This window comes from Dermacentor albipictus, chromosome 3 (assembly GCF_038994185.2).
Source record: "Dermacentor albipictus isolate Rhodes 1998 colony chromosome 3, USDA_Dalb.pri_finalv2, whole genome shotgun sequence".
Lineage (NCBI taxonomy): Eukaryota > Metazoa > Arthropoda > Arachnida > Ixodida > Ixodidae > Dermacentor > Dermacentor albipictus.
Window position 1 is genome coordinate 97,860,255 of NC_091823.1, and position 16,965 is coordinate 97,877,219.

The 16,965-nt window shown below is 48.4% G+C and overlaps 1 protein-coding gene and 1 long non-coding RNA gene across 2 annotated transcripts in view; one reads left to right on the forward strand and one right to left on the reverse strand.

Annotated features, from left to right (window-relative positions):
• Positions 1-14,937, reverse strand: part of LOC139057873 (uncharacterized) — a 119,885-nt gene extending 104,948 nt beyond the window's left edge. The window contains exon 1 of the long non-coding RNA XR_011513061.1: positions 14,816-14,937. This is a non-coding gene — a long non-coding RNA (uncharacterized lncRNA). The remainder of the gene's footprint in view (positions 1-14,815) is intronic.
• LOC139057872 (uncharacterized) overlaps positions 1-16,965 on the forward strand; it is a 328,200-nt gene that overhangs the window by 165,020 nt on the left and 146,215 nt on the right. The gene's annotated exons all lie outside the window — the stretch shown is intronic.

A 16,965-nucleotide genomic window follows, 5' to 3' on the forward strand; every position in this document is an offset into this window, starting at 1 on the left:
ATAAAATTTGCTCACCTGAGCACAATCGGACGTGGAATTATTGTTATTTGTTTTTCAAGCAAACATGCACATGAGGAGAAAAGGAAAGCTATAGGAGCAGGCTGGCAACTGCTACCAGAAGATGTACAATGCCTGCCTTTTTTTCAGAAAGGAAGAGAAAGACTCAAGGAAATGTAATTTAGCAAGGAAAGAGTGCAAAGCAAGATATCAAATGTCAAAGCGAAACCGGACAATCAAACACATCGTACGGGTCATGCACAGTGGGGTCAGTCACTGCTGCTCCCGCAACTAGAATAATGGTAGTGATAGAGTGATAATGTCTAAAGTCTTGTCATGTGAAAAAAATACGCTATAAGCCGGAACCTGAGTTAGTTTCTTCTGTAGAAGAATGTGGAGTGTATTAAGTTTGGTCCCGTCGAGACGCACAACCATTACCGTGCAGGCATTCGGTAAGTGTGTCATGCAACACAGGCTAGAGAGATGATACCAACGAGCGCTGCGTAATGAAAGGGGGCACTCCACAATCAGGCGCTCAATTGTCTCGCAGTAAGTGCAAGACGTAGACGGTGGACTTGTTGGTCATTTTCAATATAAACTACTCTACCATTACTTGCATGTCGTAGAGCAATAGCACGTTTGATACTGTTTCACATATTTTATTACCATTCCTCCCTTCAGAGTAACATCATTTCTCAGCCTCATTACCTGTCGAGGCGCATTGATCATCGCCATAATGTCGGACTTAAACAGGCAACACTAAAACTTTCAGTCAATCTTTTTTTCCCATATCATCACGGCAGGGGAACCACCTTCCCCGTTAAATTGTATCTATTGTCAACAACAAACTATTTCGGGAAGCATTTTCTAACATTGTATAACAAGGAATTATGAACATGTTATTTCATTTACTCGCCGTATTTGCAAATGACTAAGTGCGACACTGGTTAACATTGTACTAACAGGAATTATCAAGGAACTATTTTTGTTACATTATCTGTCGTAATTTACAAACATTAAGCTAGATATTACATAGTATTGTATAATTAGGAATTACTAATGCGCTACATTGTTTATTTTCCCTATTTAATTGTTATGCTTCCCATTTTCCCGCTCCCCTCTGTAAAGTCTTCGGGCCTTGATGGTATCAGAAATAAATAAATAAATAAATAAATAAATAAATAAATAAATAAACTGCGACGCCCCATCACGAGCGACCAAGGCACGCTCGTGCTGTTGACTTGAGCTTGTTTTCTCCGGCACCACGTGCCCCTATGGAGTCTGAAGTATCTACATCGTTGGCGACCGCAATCTTGGCTGTAGCGAAATGTGACCGTCCCCACCACTACACTCTAGACGAAGTAAAAAAAAGTCGAAGAACGCAACAAAACGGGCGAAGAGGCTAACAGCAAGTTCCACCATCGTCGTCAACTCTCCCAATCCACGGCGGGCGGCACGAGCATTAACACAAACGTTTCTTGCAGCGCAAAACTCGAAGGACCTCCGTGTGGTGTCAACGTGGACAAATGATTTCGCATGCACAACTTCCAAGAAGGGCTTAGGTGTGCTCAGATTTTTCCAGCAAACACTCGAAACGTATCTTGCTTCTCTATAGTATAGGCTGCCTACTGCTTGATCTTTCCGTCCACTTTAAATCCTGAAATGCCTACGTTACTTCTGGCTCTCACTGGGAGGATCTCTTCGCATTCTATTGGGATGTGCTGAGTGGTCTCCTGATTTTTGTTCTGTTCCGGCCGCTAAAACGCTGGCAGCGACACCTTGTGATACATATTTTAACCAGAGGGTCCAATAGACAAATGTTGCTTTGACCTATCTTACCCTTCGTAAGTGCTGATCGAAGGCGTTGATAATGAAATGAAAATTGCCATGGAGATCTTTTATAATTTTCATTCGGCGAGAAAGTTCCGCAGCACAAAAACTGTTCAAAAGCATTTTAATGGTACAAAGAGTCTCGAGGCATGGGAATATCAGCCTCGACGCTGCCGCCCATGACTTCGATAACTCGGTGACCTGCAAAGAGCTTACAGGTAAGCAAGAACTTGCGGTTGAAGCTTCTCCCCAAAAATATACCACTTTCCATTCTAATGAGTGTGTTGAACTTGACACGTTGACTATAAGCAAAGTTATGCGTATCAAGTTCATCAGTATATTTAAACGCAATTTCTTGACAACTATAAAAGCGATAATTTATGATGTCACCACTTTATGAGCCTTCTGCCAAACCACATGAAGGAACAGCGCAAACAATGATGACGCAAATAAAAGACCACATAGAGGTTCGAATCCAGGCAAAAGAGGCACGTCTATGCATTTACTGCACAATAGTCACGCTAAGCAGAATGTATGTAAATTCAAAATTAAGCAGCCCTGTGCAACGTCTGTTGATCAACCTTACTCTGACTCGACGAAAGCTAACAAGTTCTGCCGTCTCCTGCAAGAGCTGATATATCAGGTACCCGACACAGCCCACAAAGTGCTTCCAACAAAAATCTCAACAAGCTGCGTGATGTATGGATACATTGGAGCCAACCAGGCGTGTACTTCACCCTTCCCGTGTCAGAAGGAGATGCGACACCACCTGGCGAAAGATTGATCTTCTGCCTGGAGTAGGAAGTCGAATCCCATTTCTTAGTTGCTTTATTCACCTTGGTGGCTTTGTTCATTAGTTCACAGTCGCTCTTGTATTTTCTAGATTGATAGATGAACACTCACCTACAGCTCGCAATCTTGTTTTAACAAAATCTCTGCACGAAAGTGTAATGCAGTCGTCTTAAAGGGAAACCTACGCGCTTCCGTTATTCACCAATGACGTAAACCTTCTGAATATGCGCCGACTTCATGGTTTTTATTTACAAGGAAAGTCTTTTAATTCAACCCTCCCAGATCTTGGTGACAGCTCTTTGTTGTTGCATCTATACTGCTGTTACACCGAATAGTTGCCACACAGGATATAGCACTCTTATAACGTATTTCCTTACATGTAGCCCGATGCGTGCTAAGCCTAATGATTTCTTGGCGGGTTTACTCCATGACACAACAAACACTACCCATATATCTTCACTGCAACAAACATGCACCTCCTAGCGCATAATTCTTTTTTAATGCGAAGGCTTCTGCGTCTTACCTCCAGAGGTTTGTCTTGTCTGCTCGGTCAACTACTTGTGCAGTAGGGATGGCCACTTCGAGAGATAGTGCAAAACTAAACTGAGCTGACCGCGGAAATGGCGTAAGTGCAGTTGCGTGGCGGCGGCATCAGAGCCTTCCTGATTTGCTGGGCAGGCACGAAGTCCCATTTCTCCATAACTTGTTGCAAAAGGTGGACAGTTTTGCAGCACTGGCATAACCATTTCGCGAAAATCTTTTCTTCGCGTACTTTTCAAATTATGCATTGGATCTGCAGAATTTTTGGTCTTTATGGTTGTCGTGGTAGTGATCAACAACTGCCCGCACTTCATTCGCAACATTCTTTACAGGGTCAACATGTGAAAAGGAGGAGAGGCTCTCTCTGTCACTTTGTGTGTGTTTCTTTGTTCGTGTGCTTGTGTTACCAACCATGCGGCCATAGCTGCGGGTCGGAGGCCGGTACTCTAACGGCAGTATGGTTCGTACAACTAATGCTTGCTTTCTTTCTGCGAGGGAAGAGGGAGGGAAGTAAGAGGAGAGCGACGTAATGAGGGAGTCGGGTAAGACGCTTCCCATTCGGAAGCCGAGAGGAAATTCCCTGAGCTGGCTATTTCCTTAACGGCCATGCAATTACCCGCCTTACGTAGAAGATAGTGCGTCCTATTAGGCCCGCCATGAAGGAATGTTTGGCGGTGGCTTCTTTTCCGAGCCTTCCCTCCTGCTTTTAGCAGCCTTCCGTTAGCTTCGGCTCAGACTTGGTTGTAGTCATCTTGAAACGATTGTCTGATAGACCCCGACCAGACTTTCATTCTTTTCTTGTTTTAAGCGATTAGCTGTCTTGTTTATTTATTTTTGCGGGGGGGGGGGGGGAGGGTTCGTCCGTTCTTGTGGTTGGAGGTCGGTGATGTTTCGGTAGCCGGAGCACCGCCAATGCAAAGGCATACAATTAAAAGGGGCGTGATAACCCTCAATTGAGTTATGAAGTTGGTTCGTCGCCGATCGCCCAGAATAGGGTGCTTCACGTGAGTCAGGTGCAGTCGCCTGAGCTTTAGGGCGTCTAAAGTTGTACAGGTCTCCTGCCTCGCCGGCATTCGTGCCACCCAGGACACCAGACCAGTGACACCCGACATCGTATGCCAACATATCCCCAGAATGGACACTGAAAAATTGCCACCTAAGCTAATGTTTCTTAGCTTTATACATTTATGATTATTTTTCTGGCGACCGCAGCCTGCTCTTATACGTCGCGTTAATAGTAGCTGTAGTATAGCGGCCGGAAACGAAGACAAGCAGCTCCAAAGCTCGCGGAACGCACTGATCATTTGCACCTCAACGCTTCTCCATGTAAAACTCCCTGTGAATCAACTCTACCTTGTTCAGCTTTCCATTAGCCTTCCATTGCTCACGTGATTCAAGGGGCGGCCGCTTGTTTGATATTCATTTTTCCCGCAACGGTATGTAAAGCTAAATTTTTAGGCCAACCATGCCGCACTTCGCTAAGAATGGCTGTTGCTGCTATTTTCCCGAATAACACAGACAAAGGAGGGCATTCAAATAACTAACGAGTATAATTGTAGCCCCATGTTTGTAGCCCCATTGTAGCCCCCTACCAATTCCTGCTAATGTGCCATTCCACAGCTTTGTTCTCTATTGAATTACTCAACTAAACAACAAACGTTACGTGAACATACTCAGCGCAACAAAAATTCATTTTCAAGCACGCAATTCCTTAATTTCGGCGAAACTTCGTGTGTTTTAACCAGACTTTGACACGTCTCCTTGGTTTACTTCTTTCCGCGTAAGGCTGGCTATTTCTTGCATGCGTCGAAATCATGCGGCAGGGAAATGGCAGTAGCTGGTGTCACGTGGTAGTGACGGCGAAGAAAGAAGCAGTACGGTGGAATACAAAACTAGCTTTTATTGGGCGAACCTGTGCCCACAAAACAGGCTACACCTATAGCACAACGAAAGCGGCGAACACAGTCGGCGATCGTCGAAAATCTGATCAGCGGGTCAAGCGCGTCGGCTTTTATAGAGCAGTCGTCGAATGTTCCAGATTAATCGTTCGGACCCGTGTGCCTTCCACAAAGTTCTACACCATTCGCGTTACGCGATGAAATCAGATAACACAAGGTTCGGCGACAACAGACAGCCGGGTAGAAGCATCGATAACTTTCCAGAAACATCGGATACATTCAGGCGCGTCCCTCGCTGTGCGATTACAGTTGTCAAGCGGCGAAACGTGGTCGCCCGATAAAGATAAGTACACGTGTCAATACCCCCCTCTTAAAAAGCATCGACCCGATGCTACATACAAGCGAAATAAAAACACCCGTAGCAAAGAAAACAACAACAAAAAATAAAGAATTTCATCAGCGTCCGTAAAAGGGTTTAAGGCGCACCACGTGGACCACTTCAGATCGTGCGCGGCGCCGCTGTGAATGCGAAATTCCGTCTGGCACGACCTCATAGTCCAGAGCGCCAATACGTCGGATGACCTTGTAGGGTCCGAAATAGCGTCGGAGTAGTTTCTCACTGAGTCCTCGTCGGCGTATCGGTGTCCAAACCCAAACACGGTCGCCGGGCTGGTACTCAACAAAGCGTCGTCGGAGGTTGTAGTGTCGGCTGTCGGTCCTATGTTGGTTCTTGATCCGTAGGCGGGCGAGCTGTCGGGCTTCTTCGGCGCGCTGGAGGTAGCTAGCGACGTCAACATTCTCTTCGTCAGTGACGTGGGGCAGCATGGCGTCGAGCGTCGTCGTCGGGTTCCTGCCGTAAACCAGCTTAAACGGCGTGATCTGTGTTGTTTCTTGCACCGCCGTGTTGTAAGCAAATGTCACGTACGGCAGGACGGCATCCCAGGTCTTGTGTTCGACGTCGACGTACATCGCTAGCATGTCGGCGAGGGTCTTATTCAGCCGCTCCGTAAGACCATTCGTCTGCGGGTGGTAAGCCGTTGTCCTCCTGTGCCTTGTCTGACTGTATTTCAGAATGACTTGGGTGAGCTCCGCTGTAAAGGCCGTTCCTCGGTCGGTGATGAGGACTTCTGGGGCGCCATGTCGCAGCAGGATGTTTTCGACAAAGAATTTCGCCACTTCGGCTGCGCTACCTTTCGGCAGTGCTTTTGTTTCAGCGAAGCGGGTGAGGTAGTCCGTCGCCACGACGATCCACTTATTTCCGGTTATTGACGTCGTAAAGGGTCCCAGCAAGTCCATCCCGATCTGCTGGAATGGTCGGCAAGGAGGCTCGATTGGCTGTAGTAATCCGGCTGGCCTTGTCGGCGGTGTCTTGCGTCGCTGACAGTCTCGGCATGTTCTGACATAACGGGCGACGTCGGCGGTCAGGCGCGGCCAATAATACTTTTCTTGTATCCTCGATAGTGTCCGGGAAAATCCGAGGTGTCCAGCGGTCGGATCGTCATGTAGGGCATGCAATACTTCTGGACGAAGTCCTGACGGGACAACAAGCAGGTAATTGGCGCGGACTGGCGAGAAGTTCTTCTTCACGAGTAGACTGTCTTGAAGCGTGAAGGAAGATAATCCGCGCTTAAATGCCCTGGGGACAACGTCGGTGTGCCCTTCCAAATAATCGACGAGGCCTTTAAGTTCCGGGTCCGCTCGTTGTTGTTCGGCGAAGTCTTCCGCGCTTATTATTCCAAGGAAGGCGTCGTCATCCTCGGCATCTTGCGGTGGCGGGTCAATGGGGGCGCGGGATAGGCAATCGGCGTCTGAGTGTTTTCGTCCGGACTTGTATGTTACGGTGATGTCGTATTCTTGTAGTCTGAGGCTCCACCGTGCCAGCCGTCCTGAGGGATCCTTTAAATTCGCTAGCCAACACAAGGCGTGATGGTCGCTGACGACTTTGAATGGCCTGCCATATATGTAAGGGCGAAATTTCGCTGTAGCCCAAACGATGGCGAGGCATTCCTTTTCGGTTGTAGAATAATTGCCTTCCGCTTTTGACAACGACCGGCTAGCGTAAGCTATCACGTGTTCATGTCCATCTTTTCTCTGGACCAGGACGGCGCCGAGGCCTAGGCTACTGGCGTCAGTGTGGATTTCGGTATCGGCGTGATCGTCGAAGTGCGCAAGTACGGGCGGCGACTGCATGCGTCGTTTGAGTTCTTGAAATGCCTCGGCCTGCGGCGTTTCCCACTTGAACTCGACGTCGCATTTAGTTAGCTGCGTCAGCGGCTCAGCGATGCGTGAAAAGTTCTTGACAAATCGCCTGTAGTAGGCACACATGCCAAGAAATCTACGCACTGCCTTCTTGTCGATGGGCTGTGGGAACTTTGCTATGGCAGCTGTCTTCTGCGGGTCGGGGCGGACTCCAGATTTGCTGATGACGTGGCCTAAAAATAGAAGCTCCTCGTAAGCGAAGCGGCACTTTTCCGGCTTCAGAGTAAGTCCTGATGACCTGATGGCCTCTAGTACTGTTGCCAGCCGCCTAAGGTGAACGTCGAAATTTCCGGCGAAGACGACGACGTCATCCAAGTATACGAGACAGGTCTGCCACTTCAATCCTGCTAAAACCGTGTCCATCACGCGCTGGAACGTTGCAGGCGCCGAGCACAGTCCGAATGGCATAACCTTGAACTCGTAGAGGCCGTCTGGGGTGATGAAGGCGGTCTTTTCGCGATCTCTTTCGTCGACTTCTATTTGCCAATAGCCAGACTTTAGGTCCATGGACGAGAAGTATTTAGCGTTGCAGAGCCGATCTAATGCGTCGTCTATCCGTGGGAGGGGGTATACGTCCTTCTTCGTGATCTTGTTCAGACGACGATAATCGACGCAGAAACGTAGGGTTCCGTCCTTTTTCTTTACCAGAACAACAGGGGATGCCCACGGGCTTTTGGACGGCTGGATGATGTCGTCGCGCAGCATTTCGTCGACTTGTTCTCTTATAGCTTCACGTTCTCGCGCCGAAACTCGGTAAAGGCTCTGACGGAGTGGGCGAGCGCATTCCTCGGTGATTATGCGATGCTTGGCGACTGGTGTTTGTCGAATACGCGATGAGGTCGAAAAGCAGCCTTTGTATCGTCGGAGCAGACTTCTGAGCTGCTGTTGCTTAATCATAGGGAGATTTGGATTAATGTCGTAGTCTGGTTCGGGAGCCATGGTCGTCGGGGTAAATGCGGCGGAATCCGAGAGGACAAACGCATTACTTGTTTCCAGAATTTCCTCGATGTACGCGATCGTCGTGCCCTTGTTGATGTGCTTGAACTCCTGGCTGAAGTTTGTCAGCAACACTTCAGTTTTCCCTTCATGCAGTCGAGCGATCCCTCTTGCGACGCAAATTTCATGGTCTAGTAGTAGACGTTGGTCGCCTTCAATGACGCCTTCTACGTCAGCGGGTGTTTCGGTGCTGACCGAAATAACGATGCTGCAGCGAGGCGGGACGCTCACTTGATCTTCGAGCACACTCAAGGCGTGGTGACTATGAGGGCTCTCCGGCGGCATTGCTTTATCTTCCGACAGCGTTACTGACTTCGACTTCAGGTTGATGATTGCGCCGTGTTGGTCCAGGAAGTCCATACCGAGAATGACGTCTCGTGAACACTGTTGGAGGATAACGAAGGTGGCAGGGTAAGTCCGGTCATGAATGGTTATTCTTGCCGTGCAGATCCCAGTCGGCGTGATGAGGTGTCCTCCAGCGGTGCGAATCTGAGGGCCTTCCCATGCGGTCTTAACTTTCTTCAACTGGGCGGCGATGTGTCCACTCATTACGGAGTAATCGGCCCCTGTGTCGACTAAGGCAGTGACTTCGTGGCCGTCAAGAAGCACGTCGAGGTCGGTTGTTCTTTGTCTGGCATTGCAGTTAGGTCTTGGCGTTGGATCACGGCTGCGTCGTGTTGAACTGAGGTTGGAACGTCGCGTCGTCAAGTCGTCTTTCGTCGGTGTAGTTTTGGCTTCCAGACTTCGTCGGGACGGCGGCGTGTCGTTATGTCGTCGAGATGGTGTCTTCGTCGTCTTCGTCGGCGGCGGAGGATCTTCGTCTGTTCGACGAACAGCAACCGCACCTCCATCGGTTGCTGCTTTTAGTTTTCCGGGTATGGGCTCGCAGAGCGGCCCCGGGCTGGGCCAGTGTATGGACGGCGCTGCGGTGACAGGTAGCGGCCTGGTGACGGCGAACGGGACGGTCGTCGAGAGTTCCACTGAGTGGCGGCTAGGTAATCGGCAATGTCACGTGGGCGCTCCCCAAGCTGTGGACGCGGCGCGTTGACGGCGAATCCTCTCAGTCCCATGTCGCGGTATGGGCATCGGCGGTACACATGGCCGGCTTCTCCGCAGTGATAGCAGAGCGGGCGGTGGTCGGGGGCTCGCCAAATGTCCGTCTTCCTCGTATAGGTGCGCTGGGCGACGGGTGGGCGCGCTGGCGGCGGCGGCGGTGGACGACGGAATTGCGGTGTTGCAGGACCTTGGCGCGGTCGCGCAGGGGGGCCTTGACGGCGGGCGACGGCGGCGGCGTAGGTCATTGCTTCCGGCTGCGGTGGTTCTGGTTGCACCTCGGGAGCTCCAAGGGATCGGTGCACCTCTTCCTTCACGATGTCGGCGATAGATGCCACTTGAGGCTGCGACGAAGGCAGGACCTTGCGCAGTTCTTCTCGCACAATGGCCCTGATGGTCTCTTGAAGGTCGTCCGAACGTAGTCCTTGGATGGCATACTGCGGCGTGTGCCCCTGGCGGTTATATTGCCGGGTGCGCATCTCCAGAGTTTTCTCGATCGTCGATGCCTCTGCAGAAAACTCAGCCACAGTCTTCGGTGGGTTACGAATAAGTCCGGCGAAAAGGTCTTGCTTGACGCCGCGCATCAGGAAGCGAACTTTTTTCTCTTCCGACATTTCCGGGTCGGCGTGCCGGAAAAGACGGGCCATCTCCTCCGTGAAGATTGCGATCGTCTCGTTTGGCAGCTGCACTCTGGTTTCTAGTAGAGCTTGGGCTCGCTCTTTTCGCACGACGCTTGTAAACGTGTGCAAGAAGCCGCTTCGGAAAAGGTCCCACGTCGCTAAGGTGGCTTCCCGATTCTCGAACCACGTCCTGGCGGCGTCTTCCAATGCGAAATAGACATGCCGCAGCTTGTCGTCGCTGTCCCAACTGTTAAACTTAGCGACCCTCTCATACGTTTCGAGCCAGGTTTCCGGGTCCTCGAATGTTGATCCGCGGAACGTCGGAGGTTCCCTGGGCTGCTGCAGCACGATGGGGGATGCTGGGGCTGCCATCGGGGTTGCCTTGTCCACAATCTTCTTGGAATTCTCAGGTAGAAGTCCGTGCTCCGGGGGCAGCTGTTGAAGACGGCGGCTTGCTCGATGTTCCGGGACGGCGCTGGTGTTGTCTTTGCGGTCCGGGCTTGTATTACGGCTTGTCGGGGGCGTCCGGTACATGGACGTAAAGCACCTCCACCAGATGTCACGTGGTAGTGACGGCGAAGAAAGAAGCAGTACGGTGGAATACAAAACTAGCTTTTATTGGGCGAACCTGTGCCCACAAAACAGGCTACACCTATAGCACAACGAAAGCGGCGAACACAGTCGGCGATCGTCGAAAATCTGATCAGCGGGTCAAGCGCGTCGGCTTTTATAGAGCAGTCGTCGAATGTTCCAGATTAATCGTTCGGACCCGTGTGCCTTCCACAAAGTTCTACACCATTCGCGTTACGCGATGAAATCAGATAACACAAGGTTCGGCGACAACAGACAGCCGGGTAGAAGCATCGATAACTTTCCAGAAACATCGGATACATTCAGGCGCGTCCCTCGCTGTGCGATTACAGTTGTCAAGCGGCGAAACGTGGTCGCCCGATAAAGATAAGTACACGTGTCACTGGCTTGAAATGAAGTTTCAGAGAGCTCTGTGAAAGGTTCTCACCTGGCAAGCCATCGTAATCAGTGAGGCATGCATTGAGAGTAACCTTGTGGACATAGATCAAGGGAGCTATGAATGCGAATTGAGGTAGTCAAAATGGTACACGTCGGCACGTGGCTCTAAAGTTCTGTGTATTAGGACTTGAACAAAGTTTCTTTGTTATGTAGGATGATAAATAATTTGAAAGGCAGAAATTGCATATATTGACCAAAAAACTTGCTGGCACTCCCGTCATCGAGAGTAGATCTCAGCAAATTGGTTGGAACCGATACTTGGCACAATCCTAAAATGGATGTACTGCATATTCGCTACGGTACACTCAACCACACCACACCACACCAGGCCATACTGTGCACTGTTCCACATGGACAATGCCCAGCTATAAGAAGAAAAGCGGCTGAAGGAGGTGACACAAAACCGCGCTGCGGAGCTTACGGACAAGTGGCGTTCAAAAGAGCACAGCTAACCCTGTCCCAGCGCCAAAAGATGACAGCGAAGTATATGGCGCCTTGTATCTGCCTTTTTAACGGCGCTATTGAAAATTAGGAATCGAAGTTCAGCGTACTATAGTACTCTGTAACTTTTATAGAAGTTACAGCTCGAGGGATATTTTAAACAAATACTATATAGAACTTGGAAGCAGTATTTTTTTGTAACGTATTTGGGCAGTAACTATAGCCTCTGTAATGCGGTCCTGAACAAAGGGGACAGAGACCGTATTTATTTATGTTTTGACTGGTTGCCCGGATGATCTCGTTTAAGCGCCCGGTTACCGGCTCCGGCTTTTGCCTCAAGGTCACTTGAAAATCGCCGACAAAGCATTTCATGCTTCACAACTATGAAAGTTATAACTGCCTTCTGCCACCTAAACATGTATCCTCCTTTCGTTCTCATACCAGCTACTGTTCAGTCACACGCATGTGAATTCCATGTTACATTAGCATTGAATTGTCATGTTCTCTGGCATTTGCAGTCAAATGGCAGTTGGCCGTGTTGTATAGGTAAGCAAATAAATAAAGAAATAAAGAACTCCTAGTGCACTGACAGACAAACATTTCGGCAGGCACTGCACATTTGGTGTACTCATTATTACCAGGGATTTGCAAAACAACCATTATATTTTCAATAAGTCTTGAAACTACAACATTCTTTACAAGAGAACACGATATAGAAATTTGGACAGAACCTCAACAACAAATGAAAAAAATGTTGGGTGGGAAACCCTAGACAGTCCCAAGAACTTCCATTATTACTCGTCGAAGTCTCTCAAAAGCTTTTTTTTTTTCTTGAAAGAGTTTCACTGATTTAGTTCTATGAATAACTCTTCAGCAGTATAGTTAAACTCTTGCGTTTACACAGCTCAATATATTGTTAGAGATCAACAGAAGTTCAGAGTTTGATCATTTGCCTAAACGAAAGTGGGAGTTGGCATGTTCGTCAAAGCCGAACTCGACTAAACTAAGCGAAAAAGCTTTTTTTTTAACCCTCTTCCTACCTTGAGAAGGGCGTTTCTGTTTTTCACATCTACTTCCCGCTGCTAGATATGTAGTTTATGCATAACTTCGTGCTGATCCTACACATGTGTATGTTTTTCTTTCGCAATAAATATTTTTTATTATGACAGCGCGAAAAAGGTCGCAAATATGATTGAATGACAGCTGCTTTCTGTGCCACCACGATTAGCCATCATGCAGCACGCATTGTAGTTCACCTTCATCCGTGCGGGAACTAGTGCTGCAAATGCCCTCCAATAGCCCAATAGAACAGGCATGTCTATAAGTACTTCCTCCACACAATAAACGGGATAATATGTCAGCCCAAAGTGCGATTCAAGATACTAGGCATAAATTGAAAAAAAAATGAGAATGAGGGATCTCCCAATATACAGAGATGAGGTAAGCTTTGCTGAGTGACCTACGGCGATCAGCAAAGGCTGTATGTAGGCAGCTCTGGTTAATCGGCGAGAGAGCTTAGGTGTTTGAGCAACCAAAATGTATCGGCAGCCATTGCTAGAAGTGTTGACTGGTTCACGATGAAGTATCCCATGAAAGGCCAGGTTTTATGGTGCGCTTAAACCAATCAGGCAGCTACGTTTGCGTCTTTAATAACTGCCCACGTCCTGAAACTGTGGGTCATGTTATATTGTTTTTCCGCCACTTCACGCACTTCTTATCCTGGCGCTAGTAGGTTAGACAAAGCTACCATCTAAGCCTCGTTTTTTTTTCGCCGCTTTGCCGAGCAGTTTGAAGTCTGGTTACGCTTGCTTGCAATAGCCAAGATCGTTAACCTCTCGCGAAGTCCATCTGCGAAAAGTTATCTATTTCTATCGTTACCCACATCCCAACCTTAACGTTCTTTTTTTCTCTCGCACTTCAATAAATGCTGAACAGAGGGAAGCCTTCTATTCAAGGGAACAAGCTTTCATGCGTATGGAATGCTTCCATCATATTCAAAGCATCAAGGATTTATTTCCAATAAAGGCACACTAGTTTGTATGACACTGACAAAATGGCCGTATGTGTAAATGCACGGTGACGTCTATCCTGTGCCCCGATAAACCATTGCCATTCCGCGTGCGTGTACCATGGCAGAGTGACATTGCCGGCTCTGCACGTCTTCCTTTTCTAAGATGCTTACGCATATAGTTGGATAAAAACTAAATCCCACCAAATTGTTCAAAAAAATGGGAAGGCTAGTCTGATGATCGCGAAGTGCTCACAGGAGGTGACGTGACAACAAAAAATGAATTGTCGGAAAAAAGCGCGTGAAAGTACGAGAGTTATTCGTTTGTTATTAGTTCAGTCAGCAGAATAATTGCTCGCTGTAAGGGCTTTTAGTGCAGCTAGAGACTAATTAAATATGTGTGTTAGTTTAATAACTGCATCACAGCGTGTCATACAAGCAAATGCAAATGGTGCTAGTCGAGTCAATAACGCAGGCATACGCACCATTATCATTTTTTCGCCTGCTTAGGTTCACGAATCCAGCTGTTTCCAAAGGCCGTCCTATGTCAGTAGCTCTAGGTTTTGAAGAAATCGTCTGTCTGAGGGCAGAATAGATCAGGCCAAAGCGAATGCTTATGACGAATAAAACCAGAGTTCTAGCTTGTCCCCTGATTAATGGTTCCACAACGCCGCCACCAGCGTGCGCATAGGAAGGTTCTGTCAGTTCCTTCAGCTCAAACATTGATTTGTTAGAAAGGCACAGCGCTTTCCATGCGTCGCGACCAGGGACCAAAATAGTGATTTTCTCGCCAGCTTCTGATTTTTTGCGAGTTTTATCCAACAGGCAATGCATTTCGCTCTAGTTTGTTCGCCAAACTTATGACAAAGTGATTAATCCACAGGGACCACTGAACCATTTCATATTCACTTTAGCAGTTAACTTTATTTACCTATGCCACACTAACGCCTCTTGGCACAAGTTTTAGGGTTTATGGTGTAATTCTCTAAGTCGCCCGAAAGGCTTATCATCGATTGCGATAGCAAATTAGAAGACAGATATGCGAAGTAAGGATAGTAGCTTTATCGGCCCTATAAACATGGAAACATTCACTTACTAACTGAAATAACAAGCATGGTGTCAGCGCGCACAAGAAGACATGAACACATGACAATCGATTACCGGGGACACTCGCTGTGAAAACGCTGGTGTGAGGAAGCGTGGGAGCAGCAGCGAGCGAAGTGACTTTCGTGCCGTCTATAGCTTCAACGCAAGAGTGGCTAGAACTAAGCACGCACAAAGGTAGGAGCCGTCTGCCGATCGCTTTAAAGCTATGGGGCCCGAGACTGCGTGCGACCGTGCAAAGCACTCACTTGTTGACGGAGGCGAAGCCGCCTCCCCTCCATCCTGCTATGGCTCCCCTCGTTCATTCATGTATGGCGCGAGATTGAGCGGTGATCGTCAGTTCCCCTTGCGCCCGTTCGCGAAATGCGCAGTTGATGCTGGAGCACAACACCTTCGCCCCTCTCCCATCCCCCCACGGCCTTGCGCACGACGTAAGACGGCGTGTTTGCTTTCTGCTTTCTTTCTTCGCCCGCACCAGACTGAGCTGTGATGGTTGGTTTCCCTGGCGTCCTTTAAGTCGCACACACAGCATATGACACGTGGCGACGGTCTTATCGCCCTTGACCTTTATACGGAACTTCACGCCGACGGTGACGACAACATTCGCCAGGAATGTCCATGTAATTGCTATCGCAATAACATGAGAGTACGCGTTCTGCCAACAAAACTCATGTGTATGTAAGGGAAACGCTTATATGCATGGAATAACAGCAACCACGCAGACAAAGTAACAGATTTCGCAAAAAAGCTTCGGTACATAATAGCGATAGCAAATCATGAAATGAGCGTACTTAATGTGAGCGACTACAAAAAAAATTCACCGACGATTACGACACTTGTTATCGCGAAATTTAAGCGTAGCTGTATAAGTGTTTTCATTTCGCGACATGTCCTCTGGCGCTGACAATCGGAGTAGTGCGGCACGTCGAAAACGGAGGCAAGCGGGGCGCGAGAATCCCGCTAATCAGGAGGTCACGAGACAGCACGTGGGGGGCGTCACCATTCACAGCAGCCGTTGCAAAAAGACCTCCGCTAATGCAGCGCTTTTTTTTCATATCTAGTATCGCTGGACGCACTCGCGGCTTGCCACCGGTGAACAGACGACGCGGGCTACTCTAGCGCCATATGGTATCCTTCGTCACTGCAGAGCGGCACAACACTTTTCTCCTCAAGTTTTCGCCATGCCCTCCTCCTCCACTTTCCATCTCATGCTTTCACTATAGCCTCCTCCACTGCTTTCCTCGTCACGCTCTCTTCGCTTTTCATTCCGCGCTGCACTTCGCTTTCGTTCTTTCATGTTTTGCTCTGCTCGTTCGCTTGGTGTAGGTGACGACGCCTACACCGAGGCACGCCGATACCCAACACAGGAACGGGCGCTTAAGAGCTGCGCTACAAAAAACTTTCGGCCACTGTTATATAAGGAACAAAAGTGTCACTTAGGCGTGTATGATGTGCGGTCTGAGGACGGCATCTAGCGGAGCGTGCAATTCACAAAAGCGTGGAAATAATATATTTTTCTCTAGTGCAGCGCTTATCTACTGCGACGCAAGAAAAAGATTTCAGAGGCTTGTGCAGGTTTCGCAGGACGATTTGCACGCAGCCATTCAACGATGTTAACATAGCAGAAACGTCCTTTGGCGTTCAACATTCGTAGCCAGTACACCTAGCTTGCAGATTTTTCTGTCCTTCACGCTCTAAGAAAATGAGCGAAGCAGCTGCAATGAATTGCTCCGTCGCTGCCAACGACCGCACATTTGTACACCGCGGGTCGAACGTCGAAAAATTGCAGGAACTAGAACAAAGTCAGGCGGTATAAGTGAAAAAAAGGGAAACAGTGATCAGAAACTGCGATAAAGCCATTTTCTTTCTTCCACATCTGTTTTCTGATGTTAGCTGGGAAAATATGTCGTTCCCATATGTTGCTTTGTTCTACTGCGCACAGTACTAAGCTTATGCAAGCCCTGACCGCTGTGCTAACCAGGTCTGCGTCACAGCACGCGTGATCCATTTCACTGATTTGTGTATTGTTCTGTTGCGCTCATGTCACGGACGTGTTGAAACAATTCTATGCTTTGTTGTGTTTGCTGCTCTTTCTTGCCCCACCCGTGAATATTGAAGTGCGCTGACCTGCTAAGACACCACCTCCTCTAAGCTATTATAGCAGTGTACTGGAATCAATTTATTGAATCTTTTCTGCTCTGTGGTAGTTCTCGCTCTCGAAAAACACAAATTAAAGATGTCCCGCCTTGTAAACTAGAAGTTATATTTGCTTATGTTTATGTAGAGCATTGCACTCGACCCTTAGGCCTCGCTACAAAATTTAGTTATAAAAATGATGTTCTAGTTTTCACCAGGGGAGGTCTGCTTCCGGTTGGTATACTGAGGCAGTTTGCAATGG